The sequence below is a fragment of the Panulirus ornatus genome, chromosome 2 (assembly GCF_036320965.1).
Source record: "Panulirus ornatus isolate Po-2019 chromosome 2, ASM3632096v1, whole genome shotgun sequence".
Taxonomy (NCBI): Eukaryota; Metazoa; Arthropoda; class Malacostraca; order Decapoda; family Palinuridae; genus Panulirus; species Panulirus ornatus.
Window position 1 is genome coordinate 44,159,658 of NC_092225.1, and position 26,179 is coordinate 44,185,836.

The following is a 26,179-nucleotide window of genomic DNA, read 5'->3' on the forward strand; positions in this document are numbered from 1 at the left end:
TCTCCCTCTTCTCCTCGTTCCCTCCACCTCCGACACATATATCCTCTTGGTCAATCTTTCCTCACTCATTCTCTCCATGTGCCCAAACCATTTCAAAACACCCTCTTCTGCTCTCTCAACCACGCTCTTTTTATTTCCACACATCTCTCTTACCCTTACGTTACTTACTCGATCAAACCACCTCACACCACACATTGTCCTCAAACATCTCATTTCCAGCACATCCATCCTCCTGCGCACAACTCTATCCATAGCCCACGCCTCGCAACCATACAACATTGTTGGAACTACTATTCCTTCAAACATACCCATTTTTGCTTTCCGGGATAATGTTCTCGACTTCCACACATTTTTCAAGGCTCCCAAAATTTTCGCCCCCTCCCCCACCCTATGATCCACTTCCGCTTCCATGGTTCCATCCGCAGACAGATCCACTCCCAGATATCTAAAACACTTCACTTCCTCCAGTTTTTCACCATTCAAACTCACCTCCCAATTGACTTGACCCTCAACCCTAATGTACCTAATAACCTTGCTCTTATTCACATTTACTCTTAACTTTCTTCTTCCACACACTTTACCAAACTCCGTCACCAGCTTCTGCAGTTTCTCACATGAATCGGCCACCAGCGCTGTATCATCAGCGAACAACAACTGACTCACTTCCCAAGCTCTCTCATCCCCAACAGACTTCATACTTGCCCCTCTTTCCAAGACTCTTGCATTTACCTCCCTAACAACCCCATCCATAAACAAATTAAACAACCATGGAGACATCACACACCCCTGCCGCAAACCTACATTCACTGAGAACCAATCACTTTCCTCTCTTCCTACACGTACACATGCCTTACATCCTCGATAAAAACTTTTCACTGCTTCTAACAACTTGCCTCCCACACCATATATTCTTAATACCTTCCACAGAGCATCTCTGTCAACTCTATCATATGCCTTCTCCAGATCCATAAATGCTACATACAAATCCATTTGCTTTTCTAAGTATTTCTCACATACATTCTTCAAAGCAAACACCTGATCCACACATCCTCTACCACTTCTGAAACCACACTGCTCTTCCCCAATCTGATGCTCTGTACATGCCTTCACCCTCTCAATCAATACCCTCCCATAGAATTTACCAGGAATACTCAACAAACTTATACCTCTGTATTTTGAGAACTCACTCTTATCCCCTTTGCCTTTGTACAATGGCACTATGCACGCATTCCGCCAATCCTCAGGCACCTCACCATGAGTCATACATACATTACATAACCTTACCAACCAGTCAACAATACAGTCACCCCCTTTTTTTAATAAATTCCACTGCAATACCATCCAAACCTGCTGCCTTGCCGGCTTTCATCTTCCGCAAAGCTTTTACTACCTCTTCTCTATTTACCAAATCATTTTCCCTAACCCTCTCACTTTGCACACCACCTCGACTCAAACACCCTATATCTGCCACTCTGTCGTCAGACACATTCAACAAACCTTCAAAATACTCATTCCATCTCCTTCTCACATCACCACTACTTGTTATCACCTCCCCATTTACGCCCTTCACTGAAGTTCCCATTTGCTCTCTTGTCTTACGCACCCTATTTACCTCCTTCCAGAACATCTTTTTATTCTCCCTAAAATTTACTGATAGTCTCTCACCCCAACTCTCATTTGCACTTTTTTTCACCTCTTGCACCTTTCTCTTGACCTCCTGTCTCTTTCTTTTATACTTCTCCCACTCAATTGCATTTTTTCCCTGCAAAAATCGTCCAAATGCCTCTCTCTTCTCTTTCACTAATACTCTTACTTTTTCATCCCACCACTCACTACCCTTTCTAAACAGCCCACCTCCCACTCTTCTCATGCCATATATATATATATATATATATATATATATATATATATATATATATATATATATATATATATATATATATATATATCATCCCTAGGATAGGGGAGAAAGAATACTTCCCACGCATTCCTCACGTGTCGTAGAAGGCGACTAGAGGGGACGGGAGAGGGGGGCCAGAAATCCTCCCCTCCTTGTATTTTAACTTTCTAAAATTGGAAACAGAACAAGGAGTCACGCGGGGAGTGCTCATAGTCCCCGAAGGCTCAGATTGGGGTGTCTAAATGTGTGTGGATGTAACCAAGGTGTGAAAAAAGGAGAGATAGGTAGTATGTTTAAGGAAAGGAACCTGGATGTTTTGGCTCTGAGTGAAACGAAGCTCAAGGGTAAAGGAGAAGGGTGGTTTGGGAATGTCTTGGGAGTAAAGTCAGGGGTTAGTGAGAGGACAAGAGCAAGAGAAGGAGTAGCACTACTCCTGAAACAGGAGTTGTGGGAGTATGTGATTGAATGTAAGAAAGTAAATTCTCGATTAATATGGGTAAAACTGAAAGTTGATGGAGAGAGATGGGTGATTATTGGTGCATATGCACCTGGGCATGACAATAAAGATTATGAAAGGCAAGTGTTTTGGGAGCAGCTGAATGAGTGTGTTAGTGGTTATGATGCACAAGACCGGGTTATAGTGATGGGTGATTTGAATGCAAAGGTGAGTAATGTGGCAGTTGAGGGAATAATTGGTATATATGGGGTGTTCAGGGTTGTAAATAGAAATGGTGAAGAGCTTGTAGATTTATGTGCTGAAAAAGGACAGGTTATTGGGAATACCTGGTTTAAAAAGCGAGATATACATAAGTATATATATATATATATATATATATATATATATATATATATATATATATATATATATATATATATATATATATATATATATATATATATATATCCCTGGGGATAGGGGATTAAAAATACTTCCCACGTATTCCCTGCGTGTCGTAGAAGGCGACTAAAAGGGAAGGGAGAGGGGGGCTGGAAATCCTCCCCTCTCGTTTTTTTTTAATTTTCCAAAAGAAGGAACAGAGGGGGCCAGGTGATATTCCAAAAAAGGACCAGTCCTCTGTTCTTAACAGTACCTCGCTTACGCGGGAAATGGTGAATAGTTTAAAAAAAAGATATATATATATATATATATATATATATATATATATATATATATATATATATATATATATATATATATATATATATATATATATATATATATATATATGTATATATATATATATATATATATATATATATATATATATATATATATATATATATATATATACATATATATATATATATATATATATATATATATATTTTTTTTTTTTTTCTTTTTGCTTTGTCGCTGTCTCCCGCGTTTGCGAGGTAGCGCAAGGAAACAGACGAAAGAAATGGCCCAACCCACCCCCATACACATGTATATACATACGTCCACACACGGAAATATACATACCTACACAGCTTTCCATGGTTTACCCCAGACGCTTCACATGCCTTGATTCAATCCACTGACAGCACGTCAACCCCGGTATACCACATCGCTCCAATTCACTCTATTCCTTGCCCTCCTTTCACCCTCCTGCATGTTCAGGCCCCGATCACACAAAATCTTTTTCACTCCATCTTTCCACCTCCAATTTGGTCTCCCTCTTCTCCTCGTTCCCTCCACCTCCGACACATATATGATCTTGGTCAATCTTTCCTCACTCATTCTCTCCATGTGACCAAACCATTTCAAAACACCCTCTTCTGCTCTCTCAACCACGCTCTTTTTATTTCCACACATCTCTCTTACCCTTACGTTACTTACTCGATCAAACCACCTCACACCACACATTGTCTTCAAACATCTCATTTCCAGCACATCCATCCTACTGCGCACAACTCTATCCATAGTCCACGCCTCACAATCATACAACATTGTTGGAACCACTATTCCTTCAAACATACCCATTTTTGCTTTCCGAGATAATGTTCTCGACTTGCACACATTCTTCAAGGCTCCCAGAATTTTCGACCCCTCCCCCACCCTATGATCCACTTCCGCTTAAATGTTTCCATCCGCTGCCAGATCAACTCCCAGATATCTAAAACACTTCACTTCCTCCAGTTTTTCTCCATTCAAACTCACCTCCCAATTGACTTGACCCTCAACCCTACTGTACCTAATAACCTTGCTCTTATTCACATTTACGCTTAACTTTCTTCTTTCACACACTTTACCAAACTCAGTCACCAGCTTCTGCAGTTTCTCACATGAATCACCCACCAGCGCTGTATCATCAGCGAACAACAACTGACTCACTCCCCAAGCTCTCTCATCCCCAACAGACTTCATACTTGCCCCTCTTTCCAAAACTCTTGCATTCACCTCCCTAACAACCACATCCATAAACAAATTAAACAACCATGGAGATATCACACACCCCTGCCGCAAACCTACATTCAATGAGAACCAATCACTTTCCTCTCTTCCTACACGTACACATGCCTTACATCCTCGATAAAAACTTTTAACTGCTTCTAACAACTTGCCTCCCACACCATATATTCTTAATACCTTCCACAGAGCATCTCTATCAACTCTATCATATGCCATCTCCAGATCCATAAATGCTACATACAAATCCATTTGCTTTTCTAAGTATTTCTCACAGACATTCTTCAAAGCAAACACCTGATCCACACATCCTCTACCACTTCTGAAACCACACTGCTCTTCCCCAATCTGATGCTCTGTACATGCCTTCACCCTCTCAATCAATACCCTCCCATAGAATTTGCCAGGAATACTCAAAAACTTATACCTCTGTAATTTGAGCACTCACTCTTATCCCCTTTCTCTTTGTACAATGTCACTATGCACGCATTCCGCCAATCCTCCGGCACCTCACCATGAGTCATACATACATTAAATAACCTTACCAACCAGTCAACAATAGAGTCACCGCCTTTTTTGATAAATTCCACTGCAATACCATCCAAACCTGCTGCCTTGCCGGCTTTCATCTTCCGCAAAGCTTTTACTACCTCTTCTCTGTTTACCAAATCATTTTCCCTAACCCTCGCACTTTGCACACCACCTCGACCAAAACACCCAATATCTGCCACTCTATCATCAAACACATTCAACAAACCTTCAAAATACTCACTCCATCTCCTTTTCACATCACCACTACTTGTTATCACCTCCCCATTTGCGCCCTTCACTGAACTTCCCATTTGCTCCCTTGTCTTACGCACTTTATTTACGTCCTTCCAGAACATCTTTTTATTCTCCCTAAAATTTAATGATAGTCTCTCACCCCAACTCTCATTTGCCCTTTTTTTCACCTCTTGCACCTTTCTCTTGACCTCCTGTCTCTTTCTTTTATACGTCTCCCACTCAATTGCATTTTTTCCCTGCAAAAATCGTCCAAATGCCTCTCTCTTCTCTTTCACTAATACTCTTACTTCTTCATCCCACCACTCACTACCCTTTCTAATGAACCCACCTCCCACTCTTCTCATGCCACAAGCATCTTTTGCGCAATCCATGACTGATTCCCTAAATACATCCCATTCCTCCCCCACTCCCCTTACTTCCATTGTTCTCACCTTTTTCCATTCTGTACTCAGTCTCTCCTGGTACTTCCTCACACAAGTCTCCTTCCCAAGCTCACTTACTCTCACCACCCTCCTCACCCCAACATTCACTCTTCTTTTCTGGAAACCTATACAAATCTTCACCTCAGCCTCCAGAAGATAATGATCAGACATCCCTCCAGTTGCACCTCTCAGCACATTAACATCCAAATGTCTCTCTTTCGCGCGCCTGTCAATTAACACGTAATCCAATAACGCTCTCTGGCCATCTCTCTTACTTACATAAGTATACTTATGTATATCTCGCTTTTTAAACCAGGTATTCCCAATCATCAGTCCTTTTTCAGCACATAAATCTACAAGCTCTTCACCATTTCTATTTACAACACTGAACACCCCATGTATACCAATTATTCCCTCAACTGCCACATTACTCACCTTTGCATTCAAATCACCCAACACTATAACACTATAACACTATAACACTATAACCCAACACTATATATATATATATATATATATATATATATATATATATATATATATATATATATATATATATATATATATATATATATATATATATATATATATATATATATTACGAATATATGGTGTGGGAGGAAAGTTGTTAGAAGCAGTGAAAAGTTTTTATCGAGGATGTAAGGCATGTGTACGTGTAGGAAGAGAGGAAAGTGATTGGTTCTCAGTGAATGTAGGTTTGCGGCAGGGGTGTGTGATGTCTCCATGGTTGTTTAATTTGTTTATGGATGGGGTTGTTAGGGAGGTAAATGCAAGAGTTTTGGAAAGAGGGGCAAGTATGAAGTCTGTTGGGGATGAGAGAGCTTGGGAAGTGAGTCAGTTGTTGTTCGCTGATGATACAGCGCTGGTGGCTGATTCATATGAGAAACTGCAGAAGCTGGTGACTGAGTTTGGTAAAGTGTGTGGAAGAAGAAAGTTAAGAGTAAATGTGAATAAGAGCAAGGTTATTAGGTACAGTAGGGTTGAGGGTCAAGTCAATTGGGACGTGAGTTTGAATGGAGAAAAACTGGAGGAAGTGAAGTGTTTTAGATATCTGGGAGTGGATCTGGCAGCGGATGGAACCATGGAAGCGGAAGTGGATCATAGGGTGGGGGAGGGGGCGAAAATTCTAAGGGCCTTGAAGAATGTGTGGAACTCGAGAACATTATCTCGGAAAGCAAAAATGGGTATGTTTGAAGGAATAGTGTTTCCAACAATGTTGTATGGTTGCGAGGCGTGGGCTATGGATAGAGTTGTGCGCAGGAGGATGGATGTGCTGGAAATGAGATGTTTGAGGACAATGTGTGGTGTGAGGTGGTTTGATCGAGTGAGTAACGTAAGGGTAAGAGAGATGTGTGGAAATAAAAAGAGCGTGGTTGAGAGAGCAGAAGAGGGTGTTTTGAAGTGGTTTGGGCACATGGAGAGAATGAGTGAGGAAAGATTGACCAAGAGGATATATGTGTCGGAGGTGGAGGGAACGAGGAGAAGAGGGAGACCAAATTGGAGGTGGAAAGATGGAGTGAAAAAGATTTTGTGTGATCGGGGCCTGAACATGCAGGAGGGTGAAAGGAGGGCAAGGAATAGAGTGAATTGGAGCGATGTGGTATACCGGGGTTGACGTGCTGTCAGTGGATTGAATCAAGACATGTGAAGCGTCTGGGGTAAACCATGGAAAGCTGTGTAGGTATGTATATTTGCGTGTGTGGACGTATGTATATACATGTGTATGGGGGTGGGTTGGGCCATTTCTTTCGTCTGTTTCCTTGCGCTACCTCGCAAACGCGGGAGACAGCGACAAAGTATAAAAAAAAAAAAAAATATATGTATATATATATATATATATATATATATATATATATATATATATATATATCTTACATACTATTCGCCATTTTCCGTATTAGTTCCGTAGCGTTAAGTACAGAGGACTGGGCCCTTGAGGGAATATCCTCACGTTACCCCCATCTCTGTTCCTTCTTTTGGAAAATTAAAAAAAAGAATGATAGGGGAGGATTTCCAGCCCCCCGCTCCCTCCCCTTTTAGCCGCCTTCTACGACACGGAGGGAATACGTGGGAAGTATTTTGTCTCCCCTATCCCCAAGGATAAGATATATATATATATATATATATATATATATATATATATATATATATATATATATATATATATATATATATATATATATATATATATATATATATATATATATATATATATATATATATATATATATATATATATATATATACATATATATTTGTATGTGGGTGGATTGGGCCATATTTTCGCCTGTGTCCTTCCGCTACCTCGCTAACGCTGGAGACAGCCATAAAGTATTATAAAGAAATATAAATGAATAAGAATATATATCATACTTTGTCGCTGTGTCCCGCGTTAGCAATGTAGCACAGGACAACTGACGAAAGAATGGCCCAACCCACCCACATAAACATGTTTATACATACGCGCCCATGTACGCACATAAACATACCAATACATTTCAGCGTACACAAACAAATACATACACATATATATATATACATATACACATATACATATATATTCATACATGCTGCCCTCGACTATTCTCGTAGCCACCCCACATGAAATGGTACCCCTCTCCCCTAGCTCGCACGAGGTAGTACTAGGAAAAGACAACAAATGCCACATTCGTTCACGCTCAGTCAATAGCTGTCATGTGTAATGCACCGAAACCACAGCTCTCTTTCCCCATCCACGCCACACAAACTTTCCAAAGTTTCACCCACACGCTGGTTCGATCCATTGACAGCACGTCGACCCCGGTATACCATATAGTTCCAATTCACTCTATTCCTTGCACGCCTTTCACCCTCCTGCATGTTCAGGCCTCGAACGCTCAAAATCTTTTTCTCTCCATCCTTCCAACTACAATTTGGTCTCCTACTTCTCCTCGTTCCTTCCACTTCTTACACATGCATCCTTATTGTCAATCTCTCCTCACTCATTCTCTCTATGTGACCAAACCATTTCAGTACACATTCTGCTGTCTCAACCACACTCATTTTATTACCATACATCTCTCTTACCTTGTCATTGTTTACTTGATCAAAATACCTAAGAGCACCTTTTGTCCTTAAACATCTCATCTCCAACACATCTGCCCTCCTCCGCACAACTCTATCTGTAGCACACGCCTAGCAACTATATATCATTTTTGGAACCACTATTCTTTCAACATACCCATTTTTGCTCTCCGAGATAACGTTCTTGCCTTCCAGACATTCTTCAACGCTCCCAGAACCTTAGCCCTCTCCCCCACCCTGTAATTCACTTCCGCTTCCATGGTTGCACCTGCTGCTAAATTCACTCACAGATATCTAAAACAATTCACTTTCTCCAGTTTTTCTCCATTTAAACTTACCTCCTAGTTGACTTATCCCTGAGCCCTTTTAAACCTAATAACCTTGCTCTTATTCACATTTACTCTCACCTTTCTTCTTTCACACACTTTTCCAAACTCAGTCACCACCTTCTGCAGTTTCTCACCCGAATCAATCGCCAGCGCTGTATCATCAGCGAACAACTGACTCACTTACCAATCCCTCTCATCCATAAGAGACTGCATACTTGCCACTCTCTCCAAAACTCTTGCATCAACCTCCCTAACAACCCCATCCATAAACAAATTTAACATCCATGGAGACATCACGCACCCCTGCCGCAAACCGAAATTCACCGGGAACCAATTACTTTTCTCTCTTCCTACTCGTACATATGCCTTACATCCTCGATAAAAACTTTTTACTGCTTCTAACAACTTCCCTCCGATACCATATATTATCAATAGCATATATTATCAACTCTATCATATGCCTTCTCCAGATCCATAAATGCTACATACAAATCCATTTGCTTTTCTAAGTATTTCTTCAAAGCGAACACCTTCAAAGCGAACACCTGACCCACACATCCTCTACCAGTTCTGAATCCACACTGCTCCTCCCCAGTCTGATGCTCTGTATATGCCTTGACCCTCTCAGTCAATACCCTCCGGTATAATTTCCCAGGAATACTCAACAAACTTATACCAACCAGTCAACAACGCAGTCACACCATTTTTTAATAAATTCCACAAGAATACCATTCATTCCTGCTGCTTTGCCGGCTTTCATCTTCCGCAAAGCTTTCACCACCTCCTCTCTCTTTACCAAATCGTTCTCCCTGAACCTCTCACTTCGCACACCCCCTCGACCAAAACATCCAAAATATCCCAATCTATTATCAAACATATTCAACAAAACTTCAAAATATTCACTTCATCCTCCTCTCTCTTCACCACTAATTGTTATTACCTCGCCATTTGCCCCCTTCACCGATGTTCCCATTTATTATCTTGTCTTACGCACTTTATTTACCTACTTCCAAACCATCTTTTTATTTTCCCTTATATTAAACATACTCTCTAACCCCAGCTCTCATTCATCCTCTTTTTCACCTCTTGCACCTTTCCCTTGACCTCTTGCCTCTTTCTTTCATACATCTCCCTGTCATTTGCACTATTTCCCTGCACAAATCGTCCAAATGGATCTTACTTCTTCATCGCACCAATGACTACCCTATCTAATCTGCCCACCTCCCACCTTTCTCATGCCATAGGCGTCTTTTATGTCAGCCATCAATGCTTCCCTAAATACGTCCCATTCCTCCCCCATTGCCCTTACGTCATTTGCTCTCACCTTCTTCCATTCTGCACTCAAACTCTCCTGGCACTTGTTCATACAAGTCTACTTTCCAAACTCAATTGCTCTCACCACTCTCTTCACCCCAAGATTCTCTATTATTTTCTGAAAATATCTGCATATCTTCACCTTCAACTTCACAAGACAATGATCAGACATCCCCCAAGTTACCCCTCTCAGCACATTAACTTCCAAAAGTCTCTCACAACTTTCACAGCTCCCTTTATACATCCAGGGCCCCAAAAAACTTTCCATGGTTTGCCACCAGACGCTTCTCATGCCCTGGTTCAATCCACTGACAGCAACTCGACCCCGGTATACCACATCGTTCCAATTCAGTCTATTCCTTGCACGCGTTTCACCCTTCTGTATGTTAAGGCCTCGCTCGCTCAAAACCTTTTTCACTCCATCCTTCCAACTCCAGTCTCGTGAGGAAGTATCAGGAGAGAATGATTACAGAATGGAAAAAGGTGAGAACAAAGGATGTAAGGGGAGTGGAGGAGGAATGGGATGTATTTAGGGAAGCAGTGATGGTTTGCGCAGGGGATGCATGTGGCATGAGAAGCGTGGGTCGTGGACAGATTAGAAAGGGTAGTGAGTTGTGGGATGAAAAAGTGAGTATATCAGTGAAAGAGAAGAGAGAGGCATTTGGACGGTTTCTGCAGGGAAATAATGCAAATGAGTTGGAGATGTATAAAAGAAAGAGGCAGGATGTCAAAAGAAAGGTGCAAGAGGTGAAAAAGAGGGCAAATGAGAGTTGGGGTGAGAGAGTAGCAATGAATATTATGGAGAATAAAAATATGTTTTGGAAGGAGGTAAATAAAGTGCGTAAGAGAAGGGAACAAATGGGAACATCAGTGAAGGGGGCTAATGGGGAGGTGATAACAAGTAGTGGTGATGTGAGAAGGAGATGGAGTGAGTCAGAGGGATGGGAGGGAGGAGAAGGTTCTGGGAGCGTTGAAGATGTGTGGAAGGTGAAAACATTATCTCGGAGAGCAAATATGGGTATGTTTGAAGTAATAATGGTTCTAACAATGTTTTATGGTTGCGAGGCATGGGTTATAGATAAGATTGTACGGTGGAGGTTGGATTTGTTGGAAATGAGATGTTTGAGGACAATATGTGGCGTGAGGTGGTTTAATTGAGTAAGGAATGAAGGGGTAAGAGAGATGTGTGGTAATAAATAGAGTTGGTAGAAAGAACATAAGAGGGTGTGTTGAAATGGTTTGTTCATATGGAGAGAAAGAGTAAGAAAAGATTGACATAATGAATACAAGTGTCAGAGGTGGAGGAAGCGAGAATTGGGAGACATAGTTGGGGTGGAAGATGGAGTGAAGATTTTGAGCGATCGGGGCCTAAGCATATCGTAGGGTGAGAGTCATGCAAGGAATAGGGTGACGTGTTGTGAATGGACTGAACCATGGCACGTAAAGCGTCTGAAGTAAACCATTTGGTTTGGCTGCATTACGCAAGACAGTGTGAAAATATGTGGCCTTCGTTGTCTGTTCCTATCGCTATCTCGCCCACATGCGAGGAGGTGAGGGGGATAGGGTGCTGTTTCAAGTGTGGCGGGGTGGGAACGAGAAGGGATGAAGGAAGAGAGAATGAATATGTATATGTGTATATATGATTTATTTATGTATATGTACGTATATGTTGAGGTTTATAAGTATGTATATATGTGTGTGGGCATTTACGCATATGCATGTGTATGTGGGTGGGTGGGGCCATTCTGTCATGTGCTTCCTTTCGCTTTCCTTGCTAACGCGGGAGACAGCGACTAAATATGATATATATATATATATATATATATATATATATATATATATATATATATATATATATATATATATATATATATATATATATATATATGTATCATACAAAGCTCCAACAGCCAGGATCGAACCTGGGACCCCTTGTGCAAGAGGCATGCATGCTAACCGATAGGCTAAGGGACTGTATAATAGGAAACAACTATTCGAAATACTAAGTACTCAAATACACTTTATTCGTATTCATAGAACTCCGCGTTGTACAGTCAGGTTCGTTAAAACGCTATCAGCTGGCTATGTGTTCTATTCGGAAACAACCGATAGACCCCGTTGCTCACTATTGTGACACGAAGGGTATTCGAGTACTTAGTATTTCGAATAGTTGTTTCCTATTATACAGTCCCTTAGCCTAGCGGTTAGCATGCCTGCCTCTTGCACAAGGGGTCCCAGGTTCGATCCTGGCTGTTGGAGCTTTGTATGTTCTATGAAGGTGCGCGTTCATATACACTTTATTTGTATTCATATAACTCCGCGTTGTACAGTCAGGTTCGGTAAAACGCTATCAGCTGGCTATGTGTTCTGTTCGGAAACAACCGATAGACCCCGTTGCTCACCATTGTGAGACGAAGGGTATTCGAGTACTTAGTATCTCGAATAGTTGTTTCCTATTATACAGTCCCTTAGCCTAGCGGTTAGCATACCTGCCTCTTGCACAAGGGGTCCCATGTTCGATCCTGGCAGTTGGAGCTTTGTATGTTCTATGAATATGTATATATATATATATATATATATATATATATATATATATATATATATATATATATATATATATATATATATATATATATACATATATATATATATATATATATATATATATATATATATATATATATATATATATATATATATATATATATATATAATTTTTTTTTTTATTTTTTTTTTTTTGCTTTGTCGCTGTCTCCCGCGTTTGCGAGGTAGCGCAAGGAAACAGACGAAAGAAATGGCCCAACCCACCCCCATACGCATGTATATACATACGTCCACACACGCAAATATACATACCTACACAGCTTTCCATGGTTTACCCCAGACGCTTTACATGCCCTGATTCAATCCACTGACAGCACGTCAACCAAGGTATACCACATCGATCCAATTCACTCTATTCCTTGCCCTCCTTTCACCCTCCTGCATGTCCAGGCCCCGATCACACAAAATCTTTTTCATTCCATCTTTCCACCTCCAATTTGGTCTCCCACTTCTCCTCGTTCCCTCCACCTCCGACACATATATCCTCTTGGTCAATCTTTCCTCACTCATTCACTCCATGTGCCCAAACCATTTCAAAACACCCTCTTCTGCTCTCTCAACCACGCTCTTTTTATTTCCACACATCTCTCTTACCCTTACGTTACTTACTCGATCAAACCACCTCACACCACACATTGTCCTCAAACATCTCATTTCCAGCACATCCATCCTCCTGCGCACAACTCTATCCATAGCCCACGCCTCGCAACCATACAACATTGTTGGAACCACTATTCCTTCAAACATACCCATTTTTGCTTTCCGAGATAATGTTCTCGACTTCCAAGCATTCTTCAAGGCTCCCAGGATTTTCGCCCCCTCCCCCACCCTATGATCCACTTCCGCTTCCATGGTTCCATCCGCTGCCAGATCCACTCCCAGATATCTAAAACACTTTACTTCCTCCAGTTTTTCTCCATTCAAACTTACCTCCCAATTGACTTGACCCTCAACCCTACTGTACCTAATAACCTTGCTCTTATCCACATTTACTCTTAACTTTCATTTTTCACACACTTTACCAAACTCAGTCACCAGCTTCTGCAGTTTCTCACATGAATCAGCCACCAGCGCTGTATCATCAGCGAACAACAACTGACTCACTTCCCAAGCTCTCTCATCCCAACAGACTTCATACTTGCCCCTCTTTCCAAAACTCTTGCATTCACCTCCCTAACAACCCCATCCATAAACAAATTAAACAACCATGGAGACATCACACACCCCTGCCGCAAAACTGAGAACCAATCACTTTCCTCTCTTCCTACGCGTACACATGCCTTACATCCTCGATAAAAACTTTTCACTGCTTCTAACAACTTGCCTCCCACACCATATATTCTTAATACCTTCCACAGAGCATCTCTATCAACTCTATCATATGCCTTCTCCAGATCCAAAAATGCTACATACAAATCCATTTGCTTTTCTAAGTATTTCTCACATACATTCTTCAAAGCAAACACCTGATCCACACATCCTCTACCACTTCTGAAACCACACTGCTCTTCCCCAATCTGATGCTCTGTACATGCCTTCACCCTCTCAATCAATACCCTCCCATGTAATTTACCAGGAATACTCAACAAACTTATACCTCTCTAATTTGAGCACTCACTCTTATCCCCTTATATATATATATATATATATATATATTTTTTTTTTATTATACTTTGTCGCTGTCTCCCGCGTTTGCGAGGTAGCGCAAGGAAACAGACGAAAGAAATGGCCCACCCCCCCCATACACATGTATATACATTCGTCCACACACGCAAATATACATACCTACACAGCTTTCCATGGCTTACCCCAGACGCTTCACATGCCCTGCTTCAATCCACTGACAGCACGTCAACCCCGGTATACCACATCGCTCCAATTCACTCTATTCCTTGCCCTCCTTTCACCCTCCTGCATGTTCAGGCCCCGATCACACAAAATCTTTTTCACTCCATCTTTCCACCTCCAATTTGGTCTCCCTCTTCTCCTTGTTCCCTCCACCTCCGACACATATATCCTCTTGGTCAATCTTTCCTCACTCATCCTCTCCATGTGCCCAAACCACTTCAAAACACCCTCTTCTGCTCTCTCAACCACGCTCTTTCTATTTCCACACATCTCTCTTACCCTTACGTTACTCACTCGATCAAACCACCTCACACCACACATTGTCCTCAAACATCTCATTTCCAGCACATCCATCCTCCTGCGCACAACTCTATCCATAGCCCACGCCTCGCAACCATACAACATTGTTGGAACCACTATTCCTTCAAACATATATATATATATATATATATATATATATATATATATATATATATATATATATATATATATATATATATATATATATATATATATATATATACATATATATATATATATATATATATATATATATATATATATATATATATATATATATATATATATATATATATATATATTTGTTTCTTTGCTTTGTTGCTGTCTCCCGCGTTAGCGAGATAGCGCAAGGAAACTGACGAAAGAATGGCCCAACCCTCCCACATTCACATGTATATACATACACGTCGACACACGTAAATATACATACCTATACATCTCAACGTATACATATATATATATATATATACACACACAGACATATACATATATACACATGTACATAATTCATACTGTTTGAATTTATTCATTCTCATCGCCAACTCGCCACACATGAAATAACAACCCCCTCCACCCTCATGTGTGCGAGGGAGCGCTAGGAAAAAACAACAAAGGTCCCATTCGTTCACACCCAGTCACTAGCCGTCATGTAATAATGCACCGAAACCAGATCGCCCTTTCCACATCCAGGCCCCAAACAACTTTTCATGGTTTACCCCAGAGGCTTCACATGCCCTGGTTCAATCCACTGACAGCACGTCGACCCCGCTATACCACATTGTTCCAATTAACTCTATTTCTTGCACGCCATTCACCCTCCTGTATGTTCAGACCCCGATCACTCAAACTCTTTTTCATTCCATCTTTCCACCTCCAATTTGGCCTTCCATTTCTCCTCGTTCCCTCCACCTCTGACACATATATCCTCTTGGTCAATCTTTCCTCACTCATTCTCTCCATGTGACCAAACCATTTCAAAACACCCTCTTCTACTCTCTCAACCAAACTGTTTTTATTACCACACATCTCTCTTACCCTTACATTACTTACTCGATCAAACCACCTCACACCACATATTGTCATCAAACATCTCATTTCCAGCATATCCACCCTCCTGCGCACAACTCTATCCATAGCCCACGTCTCGCAACCATAAAACATTGTTGGAACGACTATTCCTTCAAACATACCTATTTTGCTTTCCGAGAAAATGTTCTCGACTTCCACACATTCTTCAAGGCTTACAGAATTTTCGCCCCCTCCCCCACCCTATGATTCACTTCCGCTTCCATGGTTCCATCCGTGGCCAAATCCACTCCCAGATATCTAAAACAATTCACTTCCTCCAGTTTTTGTTCATTCAAACCAACTCCCAATAGACTTGACCTTCAACCCTAACATACCTAATAACCTTGCTCTTATTCACGTTTACTTTCAACTTTCTTCTTTCACACACTTTACCAAACTCAGTCACCAGCTTCTGCAGTTTCTCACGTGAATCAGCCACCAGCGCTGTATCATCAGCGAACAACAACTGACTCACTTCCTAAGCTCTCTCATCCACAACAGACTGCATACTTGCCACTCTTTCCAAAAGTCTCTCTTTCGCGCGCCTATCAATTAACACTTAATCTAATAACGCTCTCTGTCCATCTCTCCTACTTACATACGTATATCTATGTATATATCGCTTTTTAAACAATTCATTCCCAGTCAACAGTCCTTTTTCAGCATATAAATCTACAAGCTCTTCACCATTTCCATCTACAACACTGAACACCCCATGTATACCAATTATTCCCTCAACTGCCACATTACTCATCTTTGCATTCAAACCACCCATCACTATAACCCGGTCTCGTGCAACCAAAACCTCCTGTTTCAGGAGTAGTGCTATTCCTTCCGTTGCTCTTGTCCTTTCACTAACCCGTGTAAGAAAATAAATTCTAGATTGATATGGGTAAAACTGAAAGTTGATGGAGAGAGATGGGTGATTATTGGTGCATATGCACCTGGGCATGACAAGATTGATCATGAGAGGCAAATGTTTTGGGAGCAGATGAATGAGTGTGTTAGTGGTTTTGATGCACAAGACCGGGTTATAGTGGTGGGTGATTTGAATACAAAGGTGAGTAATGTGGCAGTTGAGGGAATAATTGGTATACATTGGGTGTTCAGTGTTGTAAATGGAAATGGTGATGAGCTTGTAGATTTATATGCTGAAAAAGGTCTGGTGATTGGGAATACCTGGTTTAAAAAGCGAGATATACATAAGTATACGTATGTAAGTAGGAGAGATGGCCAGAGAGCGTTATTGGATTACGTGTTAATTGATAGCCACGCGAAAGAGACTTTTGGATGTTAATGTGGTGAGAGGTGCAACTGGAGGGATGTCTGATCATTACAGGGGAAGGTGAAGATTTGTATGGGTTTTCAGAAAAGAAGAGAGAATGTTTGGGTGAAGAGGGTGGTGAGAGTAAGTGAGCTTGGGAAGGAGATTTGTGTGAGGAAGTAACAGGAGAGACTGAGTACAGAATGGAAAAAGGTGAAAACAGAGGACAGAAGGGGAGTGGGGGAGGAATGGGATGTATTTAGGGAAGCTATGATAGCTTGCGCAAAAGATGCTTGTGGCATGAGAAGTGTGGGAGGTGGGTTGATTAGAAATGGTTGTGAGTGGTTGGATGAAAAAGAAAGATTATTAGTGAAAGAGAAGAGAGAGGCATTTGGACGATTTTTGAAGGGAAAAAATGCAAATGAGAGGGAGATGTATAAATGAAAGTGACAGGAGGTCAAGAGAAAGGTGCCAGAGGTGAAAAAGAGGGCAAATGAGAGTTGGTTTGAGACAGTATCAATAAATTTTAGGGAGAATAGAAAGATATTTTGAACGGAGTTAAATAAAGTGCGTAAGACAAGGGAGCAAATGTTAACTTCAGTGAAGGGGGCTAATGGGGAGGTGATAACAAGTAGTGGTGACGTGAAAAGGAGATTGAGTGAGCAATTTCAAGTTTTGTTGAGTGTGTTTGATGATAGAGTGGCAGATATAGTGTGTTTTGGTCGAGGTGGTGAGCAAAATGAGAGGGTTAGGGAAAATGATTCGGTAAACAGAGAAGAGGTTTAAAAGCTTTGCGGAAGATGAAAGCCGGCAAGGCAGCCGGTTTGGATGGTATTGCAGTGGAATTTATCAAAAAGGGGTTGACTGTATTGTTGACTGGTTGGTAAGGTTATTTAATGTATGCATAATTCTTGGTGAGGTGCCTGAGGATTGACGGAATGCTTGTATAATGCCATTGTACAAAGGCAAAGGAGATAAGAGTAATTTTTTGAGTATTCCTGGTAAACTATATGGGAGGGTATTGATTGAGAGGTTGAAGGCATGTACAGAGCATCAGATTGGGAAAGAGCAGTGTGGTTTCAGAAGTGGTAGAGGATGTGTGGATCAGGTGTTTGCTTTGAAGAATGTATGTGAGAAATACTTAGAAAAGCAAATGGATTTGTATGTAGCATTCATGGATCTGAAGAAGATATATATGATAGAGTTGATAGAGATGCTCTGTAGAAGGTATTAATAATATATTGTGTGGGATGCAAGTTGTTAGAAGCAGTGAAAAGTTATTATTGAGGATGTAAGGCATGTTTACGTGTAGGAAGAGAGGAAAGTGATTGGTTCTCGGTGAATGTAGGTTTGCGGCAGGGGTGTGTGATGTCTCCATGGTTGTTTAATTCGTTTATGGATGGGGTTGTTAGGTAGGTCAGTGGAAGAGTTTTGGAAAGAGGGGCAAATATGCAGTCTGTTGTGGATGAGAGAGCTTTGGAAGTAAGTCAGTTGTTGTTCGCTTATGATACAGCGCTTGTGGCTGATTCATATGAGAAACTGCAGAAGCTGGTGACTTGAGTTTGGTAAAGTGTGTGAAAGAAGAAAGGTAAGAGTAAATGTGAATAAGAGCAAGGTTATTAGGTACTGTAGGTTTGAGGGTCAAGTCAATTGGGAGGTAAGTTTGAGTGGAGAAATACTGGAGGAAGTGAAGTGTTTTAGATATCTGGGAGTAGATCTGGCACCGGATGGAACCATGGAAGCTGAAGTGAATCATAGGATGGGGGAGGGGCGAAAAATCTGGGAGCCTTGAAGAATGTGTGGAAGTCGAGAACGTTATCTCGGAAAGCAAAAATGGGTATGTTTGAAGGAATAGTGTTTCCAACAATGCTGTATGGCTACGAGGCGTGGGCTATGGATAGTGTTGTGCGCAGGAGGGTAGATGTGCTAAAAATGAGATATATGGTGTGAGGTGGTTTGATCGGGTAAGTAATGTAAGGGTAAGAGAGATGTGTGGAAATAAAAAGAATGTGGTTGAGAGAGCAGAAGAGGGTGTTTTGAAATGGTATGGTCACATGGAGAATATGAGTGAGGAATGATTGACCAAGAGGATATATGTGTCAGAGGTGGAGGGAACGAAGAGAAGTGGGAGACCAAATTGGAGGTGGAAAGATGGAATGAAAAAAATTTTGAGTGATCGGAGCCTGAACATGCAGGAGGGTGAAAGGCATGCAAGGAATAGTGTGAATTGGAACGATGTGGTATACCGGGGTTGACGTGCTGTCAATGGATCGAACCAGGGCATGTGAAGCGTCTGGGGTAAACCATGGAAAGTTCTGTGGGGCCTGGATGCGGAAAGGGAGCTGTGGTTTCGGTGCATTATTACATGACAGCTAGAGACTGAATGTGAACGAATGGGGCCTCAGTTGTCTTTTCCTAGCGCTACCTCGCAAATATGAGGGGGAGAGGGTGGTTAATCCATGTGTGGCGGGGTAGCGATGGGAATATATAAAGGCAGACAGTATGAATTATGTACATATGTATATATGTATATGTCTGTTTGTGTATACAAATGTGTACATTGAAATGTATAGGTATGTATATTTGCGTGTGTGGACGGGTATGTATATACATATGTATGTGGGTGGGTTGGGCCATTCTTTCGTCTATTTCCTTGCGCTACCTCGCTAACGCGGGAGACAGCGACAAAGCCAAATAAATAAATAGATAAATATATATTTATATATATTTTTTTTTTTTTTTTTTTGCTTTGTCGCTGTCTCCCGCGTTTGCGAGGTAGCGCAAGGAAACAGACGAAAGAAATGGCCCAACCCACCCCCATACACAGGTATATACATACGTCCACACACGCAAATATACATACCTACACAGCTTTCCATGGTTTACCCCAGACGCTTCACATGCCCCGATTCAATCCACTGACAGCACGTCAACCCCGGTATACCACATCGCTCCAATTCACTCTATTCCTTGCCCTCCTTTCACCCTCCTGCATGTTCAGGCCCCGATCACACAAAATCTTTTTCACTCCATCTTTCCACCTCCAATTTGGTCTCCCTCTTCTCCTCGTTCCCGCCACATCCGACACATATATCCTCTTGGTCAATCTTTCCTCACTCATCCTATCCATGTGCCCAAACCATGTCAAAACACCCTCTTCTGCTCTCTCAACCACGCTCTTTTTATTTCCACACATCTCTCTTACCCTTACGTTACTTACTCGATCAAACCACCTCACACCACATATTGTCCTCAAACATCTCATTTCCAGCACATCCATCCTCCTGCGCACAACTCTATCCATAGTCCAAGCCTCGCAACCATACAACATTGTTGGAACCACTATTCCTTCAAACATACCCATTTTTGCTTTCCGAGATAATGTTCTCGACTTCCACACATTCTTCAAGGCTCCCAGAATTTTCGCCCCCTCCCCCACCCTATGATCCACTTCCGCTTCCATGGTTCCATCCGCTGCCAGATCCACTCCCAGATACCTAAAACACTTCACTTCCTCCAGTTTTTCTCCATTCAAACTCACCTCCCAATTGACTTGACCCTCAACCCTACTGTACCTAATAACCTTGCTCTTATTCACATTTACTCTTAACTTTCTTCTTTCACACACTTTACCAAACTCAGTCACCAGCTTCTGCAGTTTCTCACATGAATCAGCCACCAGCGCTGTATCATCAGCGAACAACAACTGACTCACTTCCCAAGCTCTCTCATCCCCAACAGACTTCATACTTGCCCCTCTTTCCAAAACTCTTGCATTCACCTCCCTAACAACCCCATCCATAAACAAATTAAACAACCATGGAGACATCACACACCCCTGCCGCAAACCTACATTCACTGAGAACCAATCACTTTCCTCTCTTCCTACACGTACACATGTCTTACATCCTCGATAAAAACTTTTCACTGCTTCTAACAACTTCCCTCCCACACCATATATTCTTAATAACTTACACAGAGTATCTCTATCAACTCTATCATGTGCCTTCTCCAGATCCCTAAATGCTACATACAAATCCATTTGCTTTTCTAAGTATTTCTCACATACATTCTTCAAAGCAAACACCTGATCCACACATCCTCTACCACTTCTGAAACCACACTGCTCTTCCCCAATCTGATTCTCTGTACATGCCTTCACCCTCTCAATCAATACCCTCCCATATAATTTACCAGGAATACTCAACAAACTTATACCTCTGTAACTTGAGCACTCACTCTTATCCCCTTTGCCTTTGTACAATGGCACTATGCACGCATTCCGCCAATCCTCAGGCACCTCACCGTGAGTCATACATACATTAAATAACCTTACCAACCAGTCAACAATACAGTCACCCCCTTTTTTAATAAATTCCACTGCAATATCATCCAAACCTGTTGCTTTGCCGGCTTTCATCTTCCGCAAAGCTTTTACTACCTCTTCTCTGTTTACCAAATCATTTTCCCTAACCCTCTCACTTTGCACACCACCTCGACGAAAACACCCTATATCTGCCACTCTATCATCAAACACATTCAACAAACCTTCAAAATACTCACTCCATCTCCTTCTCACATCACCACTACTTGTTATCACTTCCCCATTTGCGCCTTTCACTGAAGTTCCCATTTGCTCCCTTGTCTTACGCACTTTATTTACCTCCTTCCAGAACATCTTTTTGTTCTCCCTAAAATTTAATGATACTCTCTCACCCCAACTCTCATTTGCCCTTTTTTTCACCTCTTGCACCTTTCTCTTGACCTCCTGTCTCTTTCTTTTATACGTCTCCCACTCAACTGCATTTTTTCCCTGCAAAAATCGTCCAAATGCCTCTCTCTTCTCTTTCACTAATACTCTTACTTCTTCATCCCACCACTCACTACCCTTTCTAATCAACCCACCTCCCACTCTTCTCATGCCACAAGCATCTTTTGCGCAATCCATCACTGATTCCCTAAATACATCCCATTCCTCCCCCACTCCCCTTACTTCCATTGTTCTCACCTTTTCCCATTCTGTACTCAGTCTCTCCTGGTACTTCCTCACACAAGTCTCCTTCCCAAGCTCACTTACTCTCACCACCCTCTTCACCCCAACATTCACTCTTCTTTTCTGAAAACCCATACAAATCTTCACCTTAGCCTCCACAAGATAATGATCAGACATCCCTCCAGTTGCACCTCTCAGCACATTAACATCCAAAAGTCTCTCTTTCGCGCGCCTGTCAATTAACACGTAATCCAATAACGCTCTCTGGCCATCTCTCCTACTTACATAAGTATACTTATGTATATCTCGCTTTTTAAACCAGGTATTCCCAATCATCAGTTCTTTTTCAGCACATAAATCTACAAGCTCTTCACCATTTCCATTTACAACACTGAACACCCCATGTACACCAATTATTCCCTCAACTGCCACATTACTCACCTTTGCATTCAAATCACCCATCACTATAACCCGGTCTCGTGCATCAAAACCACTAACACACTCATTCAGCTGCTCCCAAAACACTTGCCTCTCATGATCTTTCTTCTCATGCCCAGGTGCATATGCACCAATAATCACCCATCTCTCTCCATCAACTTTCAGTTTTACCCATATTAATCGGGAATTTACTTTCTTACATTCTATCACGTACTCCCACAACTCTTGTTTCAGGAGTACTGCTACTCCTTCCCTTGCTCTTGTCCTCTCACTAACCCCTGACTTTACTCCCAAGACATTCCCAAACCACTCTTCCCCTTCACCCTTGAGCTTTGTTTCACTCAGAGCCAAAACATCCAGGTTCCTTTCCTCAAACATACTACCTATCTCTCCTTTTTTCACATCTTGGTTACATCCACACATATTTAGGCACCCCAATCTGAGCCTTCGAGGAGTATGAGCACTCCCCGCGTGACTCCTTCTTCTGTTTCCCATTTTAGAAAGTTAAAAAAATACAAGGAGGGGAGGATTTCTGGCCCCCCGCTCCCGTCCCCTCTAGTCGCTTTCTACGACACGCGAGGAATGCGTGGTAAGTATTCTTTCACCCCTATCCCCAGGGATAATATACATATATATATACACATACACACACATACACACACACACGCACATATACACACACACACACACACACATACATATATATACATATGAAAAATGTAAGAAACAATTTAGAAAACTGAAACTTCTAGCTTGAAATGAAAAGAAAAAAAAAAAAATGAATGTCACATAATGGTTCAACCTCTGGCTATGGAAAAAGGAAATGTTTAATTTATTTACACAAAAGTCAATAGTAGTTCTCATCAATTTAACCACTGTATCAATAAGCTTCAAATATATATATATATATATATATATATATATATATATATATATATATATATATATATATATATATATATATATATCATTATTATCATTACTATCTTTATTATTTTGTTTTGGCGCTGTTTCCCGCGTTAGCGAGGTAGCGCAAGAAAATAGACGAAAGAATGGCCCAACCCAACAACATATAAGTCCATACATGCACATATACATCCCTATACATCTCAATGTATACATATTTATACACACACAGATATATACATATATACACATATACATAGTTCATATTGTCTGCCTTTATTCATTTCCATCGCCACCCCTACACACATTGAATAACAGCCTCCTCCATCCTCATGTGCGCGAGGTAGGGCTAGGAAAAGACAAAAAAGGCAACATTCGCTCACACTCAGTCTCTAGGTGTCATGTAATAATGCACCGAAACCACAGCTCCCTTTCCACATCCAGGCCCCACAGAACTTTCCATAGTTTACCCCAGATTCTTCACATGCCCTGGTTCAGTCCATTGACAGCCCGTCGACCCCGGTATACAACATCGTTCCAATTCACTCTATTCCTTGCACGCCTTTCACCCTCCTGCATGTTCAGACCCCGATCATTCAAAATTTTTTTCACTCCATCTTTCCACCTCCAAATTGGTCTCCCACTTCTCCTCGTTCCCTCCACCTCTGACACATATATTCTCTTGGTCAATTTTTCCTCACTCATTCTCTCCATGTGACCAAACCATTTCAAAACACCCTCTTCTGCTTTCTCAACCACACTCTTTTTATTACCACACATCTCTCTTACGCTATTATTACTTACCCGATCAACCACCTCACACTACATATTGTCCTCAAACATCTAATTTCCAGCACATCCACCCTCCTACGCACAACTCTATCTATATCCTACGCCTCGCAACCATATAGCATTGTTGGAATCACTATTCCTTCAAACATACCCATTTTTGCTTTCCGAGATAATGTTCTCGACTTCTACACATTTTTCAACGCTCCCAGATCTTTCGCCCCCTCCCGCACCCTACGATTCACTTCCGCTTCCATGGTTCCATCCACTGCCAATTCCACTCCCACATATCTGAAACACTTCATTTACTCCATTTTTTATCCATTCAAATTTACCTTCCAGTTGACTTGTCCCTCAACCCTACTGTACCTAATAACCTTGCTCTTATTCACATTTACCCCCAGCTTTCTTCTTTCACATATTTTACCAAAGTCAGCCACCAGCTTCTGCAGTTTCTCACATGAATCAGCCACCAGCGCTGTATAATTAGCGAACAACAACTGACTCACTTCCCAAGCTCTCTCATTCACGACAGACTGCATACTTGCCCCTCTTTCCAAAACTCTTGCATTCACCTCCCTAACAACCCCATCCATAAGCAAATCAAACCATGGAGACATCACACACCCCTGCCACAATCCTACATTCATTGAAAACCAATCACATTCATCTCTTCCTACAGGTACACATGACTTATATCCTCGATGAAAACTTTTCACTGCTTCTGACAACTTGCCTCCCACACCATATATTCTTAATATCTTACACACAGCATCTCTATCATCTCTATCATATGCTTTATCCAGATCCATAAATGTTCAATACAATTCCTTTTGCTTTTCTAAGTATTTCTCACATTCTTCAAAGGAAACACCTGATCCACACATCCTCTACCACTTCTGAAACCACACTGCTCTTCCCAGTCTGATGCTCTGTACATGGCTTCATCCTCTCAATAAATATCCTCCCATATAATTTCCCATAAATGCTCAACAAAATTATATCTCTCTAATTTGAACACTCACCTGTCTCCTCTTTGTCTTTGAAAATGGCACTATGCATGCATTCCGATAGTCCTCAGGTTATTCACCATGAACCATACACGCACCTTTTTAATAAATTCTACCACAATACCATCCAAACCCACCGCCTTGCCGGCTTTCATCGTCCAGAAAGCTCTCATTACCTCTTCTCTGTTTAACATATCATTCTCCCTGACCCCGATCACTTGGCACACTACCTCGACAAAAACATCCATATATGCAACTCTGTCATCAAACGCAGTCTACAAACCTTCAAAATACTCACTCCATCTGCTTCTCAGTTCACCACTACTTGCTATTACCTCCTCATTTGGCCCCTTCACCGATGTTCCTATTTGTTTTCATGTCTTACGCACTTTATTAACATCCTGCTAAAACATCCTTTTAATCTCCCTAAAATGTAGTGATACTATCTCACCCTAACTCTCATTTGGCCACTTTTTCACCAATTTCACCTTTTTCCTGACCTCTTGCCTCTTTCTTTTATATATGTCCCAGTCATTTCACTATTTCCCTGCATATGACAGAGTTGATAAAAATGTTTTGTGGAAGGTATCAAGAGTATATGACGTGAGAGGTAAGTTGCTAGAAGCAGTAATTCTTTATCGAGGATGTAAGGCATGTGTACGAGTAGGTAGAGAGGAAAGTGATTGGCTCTCAGTGAATGTAGGTTTGCGGCAGGGGTGTGTGATGTCTCCATCG

At 41.4% G+C, this 26,179-nt stretch overlaps 1 protein-coding gene across 1 annotated transcript in view; it reads right to left on the reverse strand.

Moving 5' to 3' along the window:
* Positions 1–26,179, reverse strand: part of LOC139756230 (glutamate receptor ionotropic, delta-1-like) — a 285,085-nt gene that overhangs the window by 206,414 nt on the left and 52,492 nt on the right. The window lies entirely within an intron of this gene.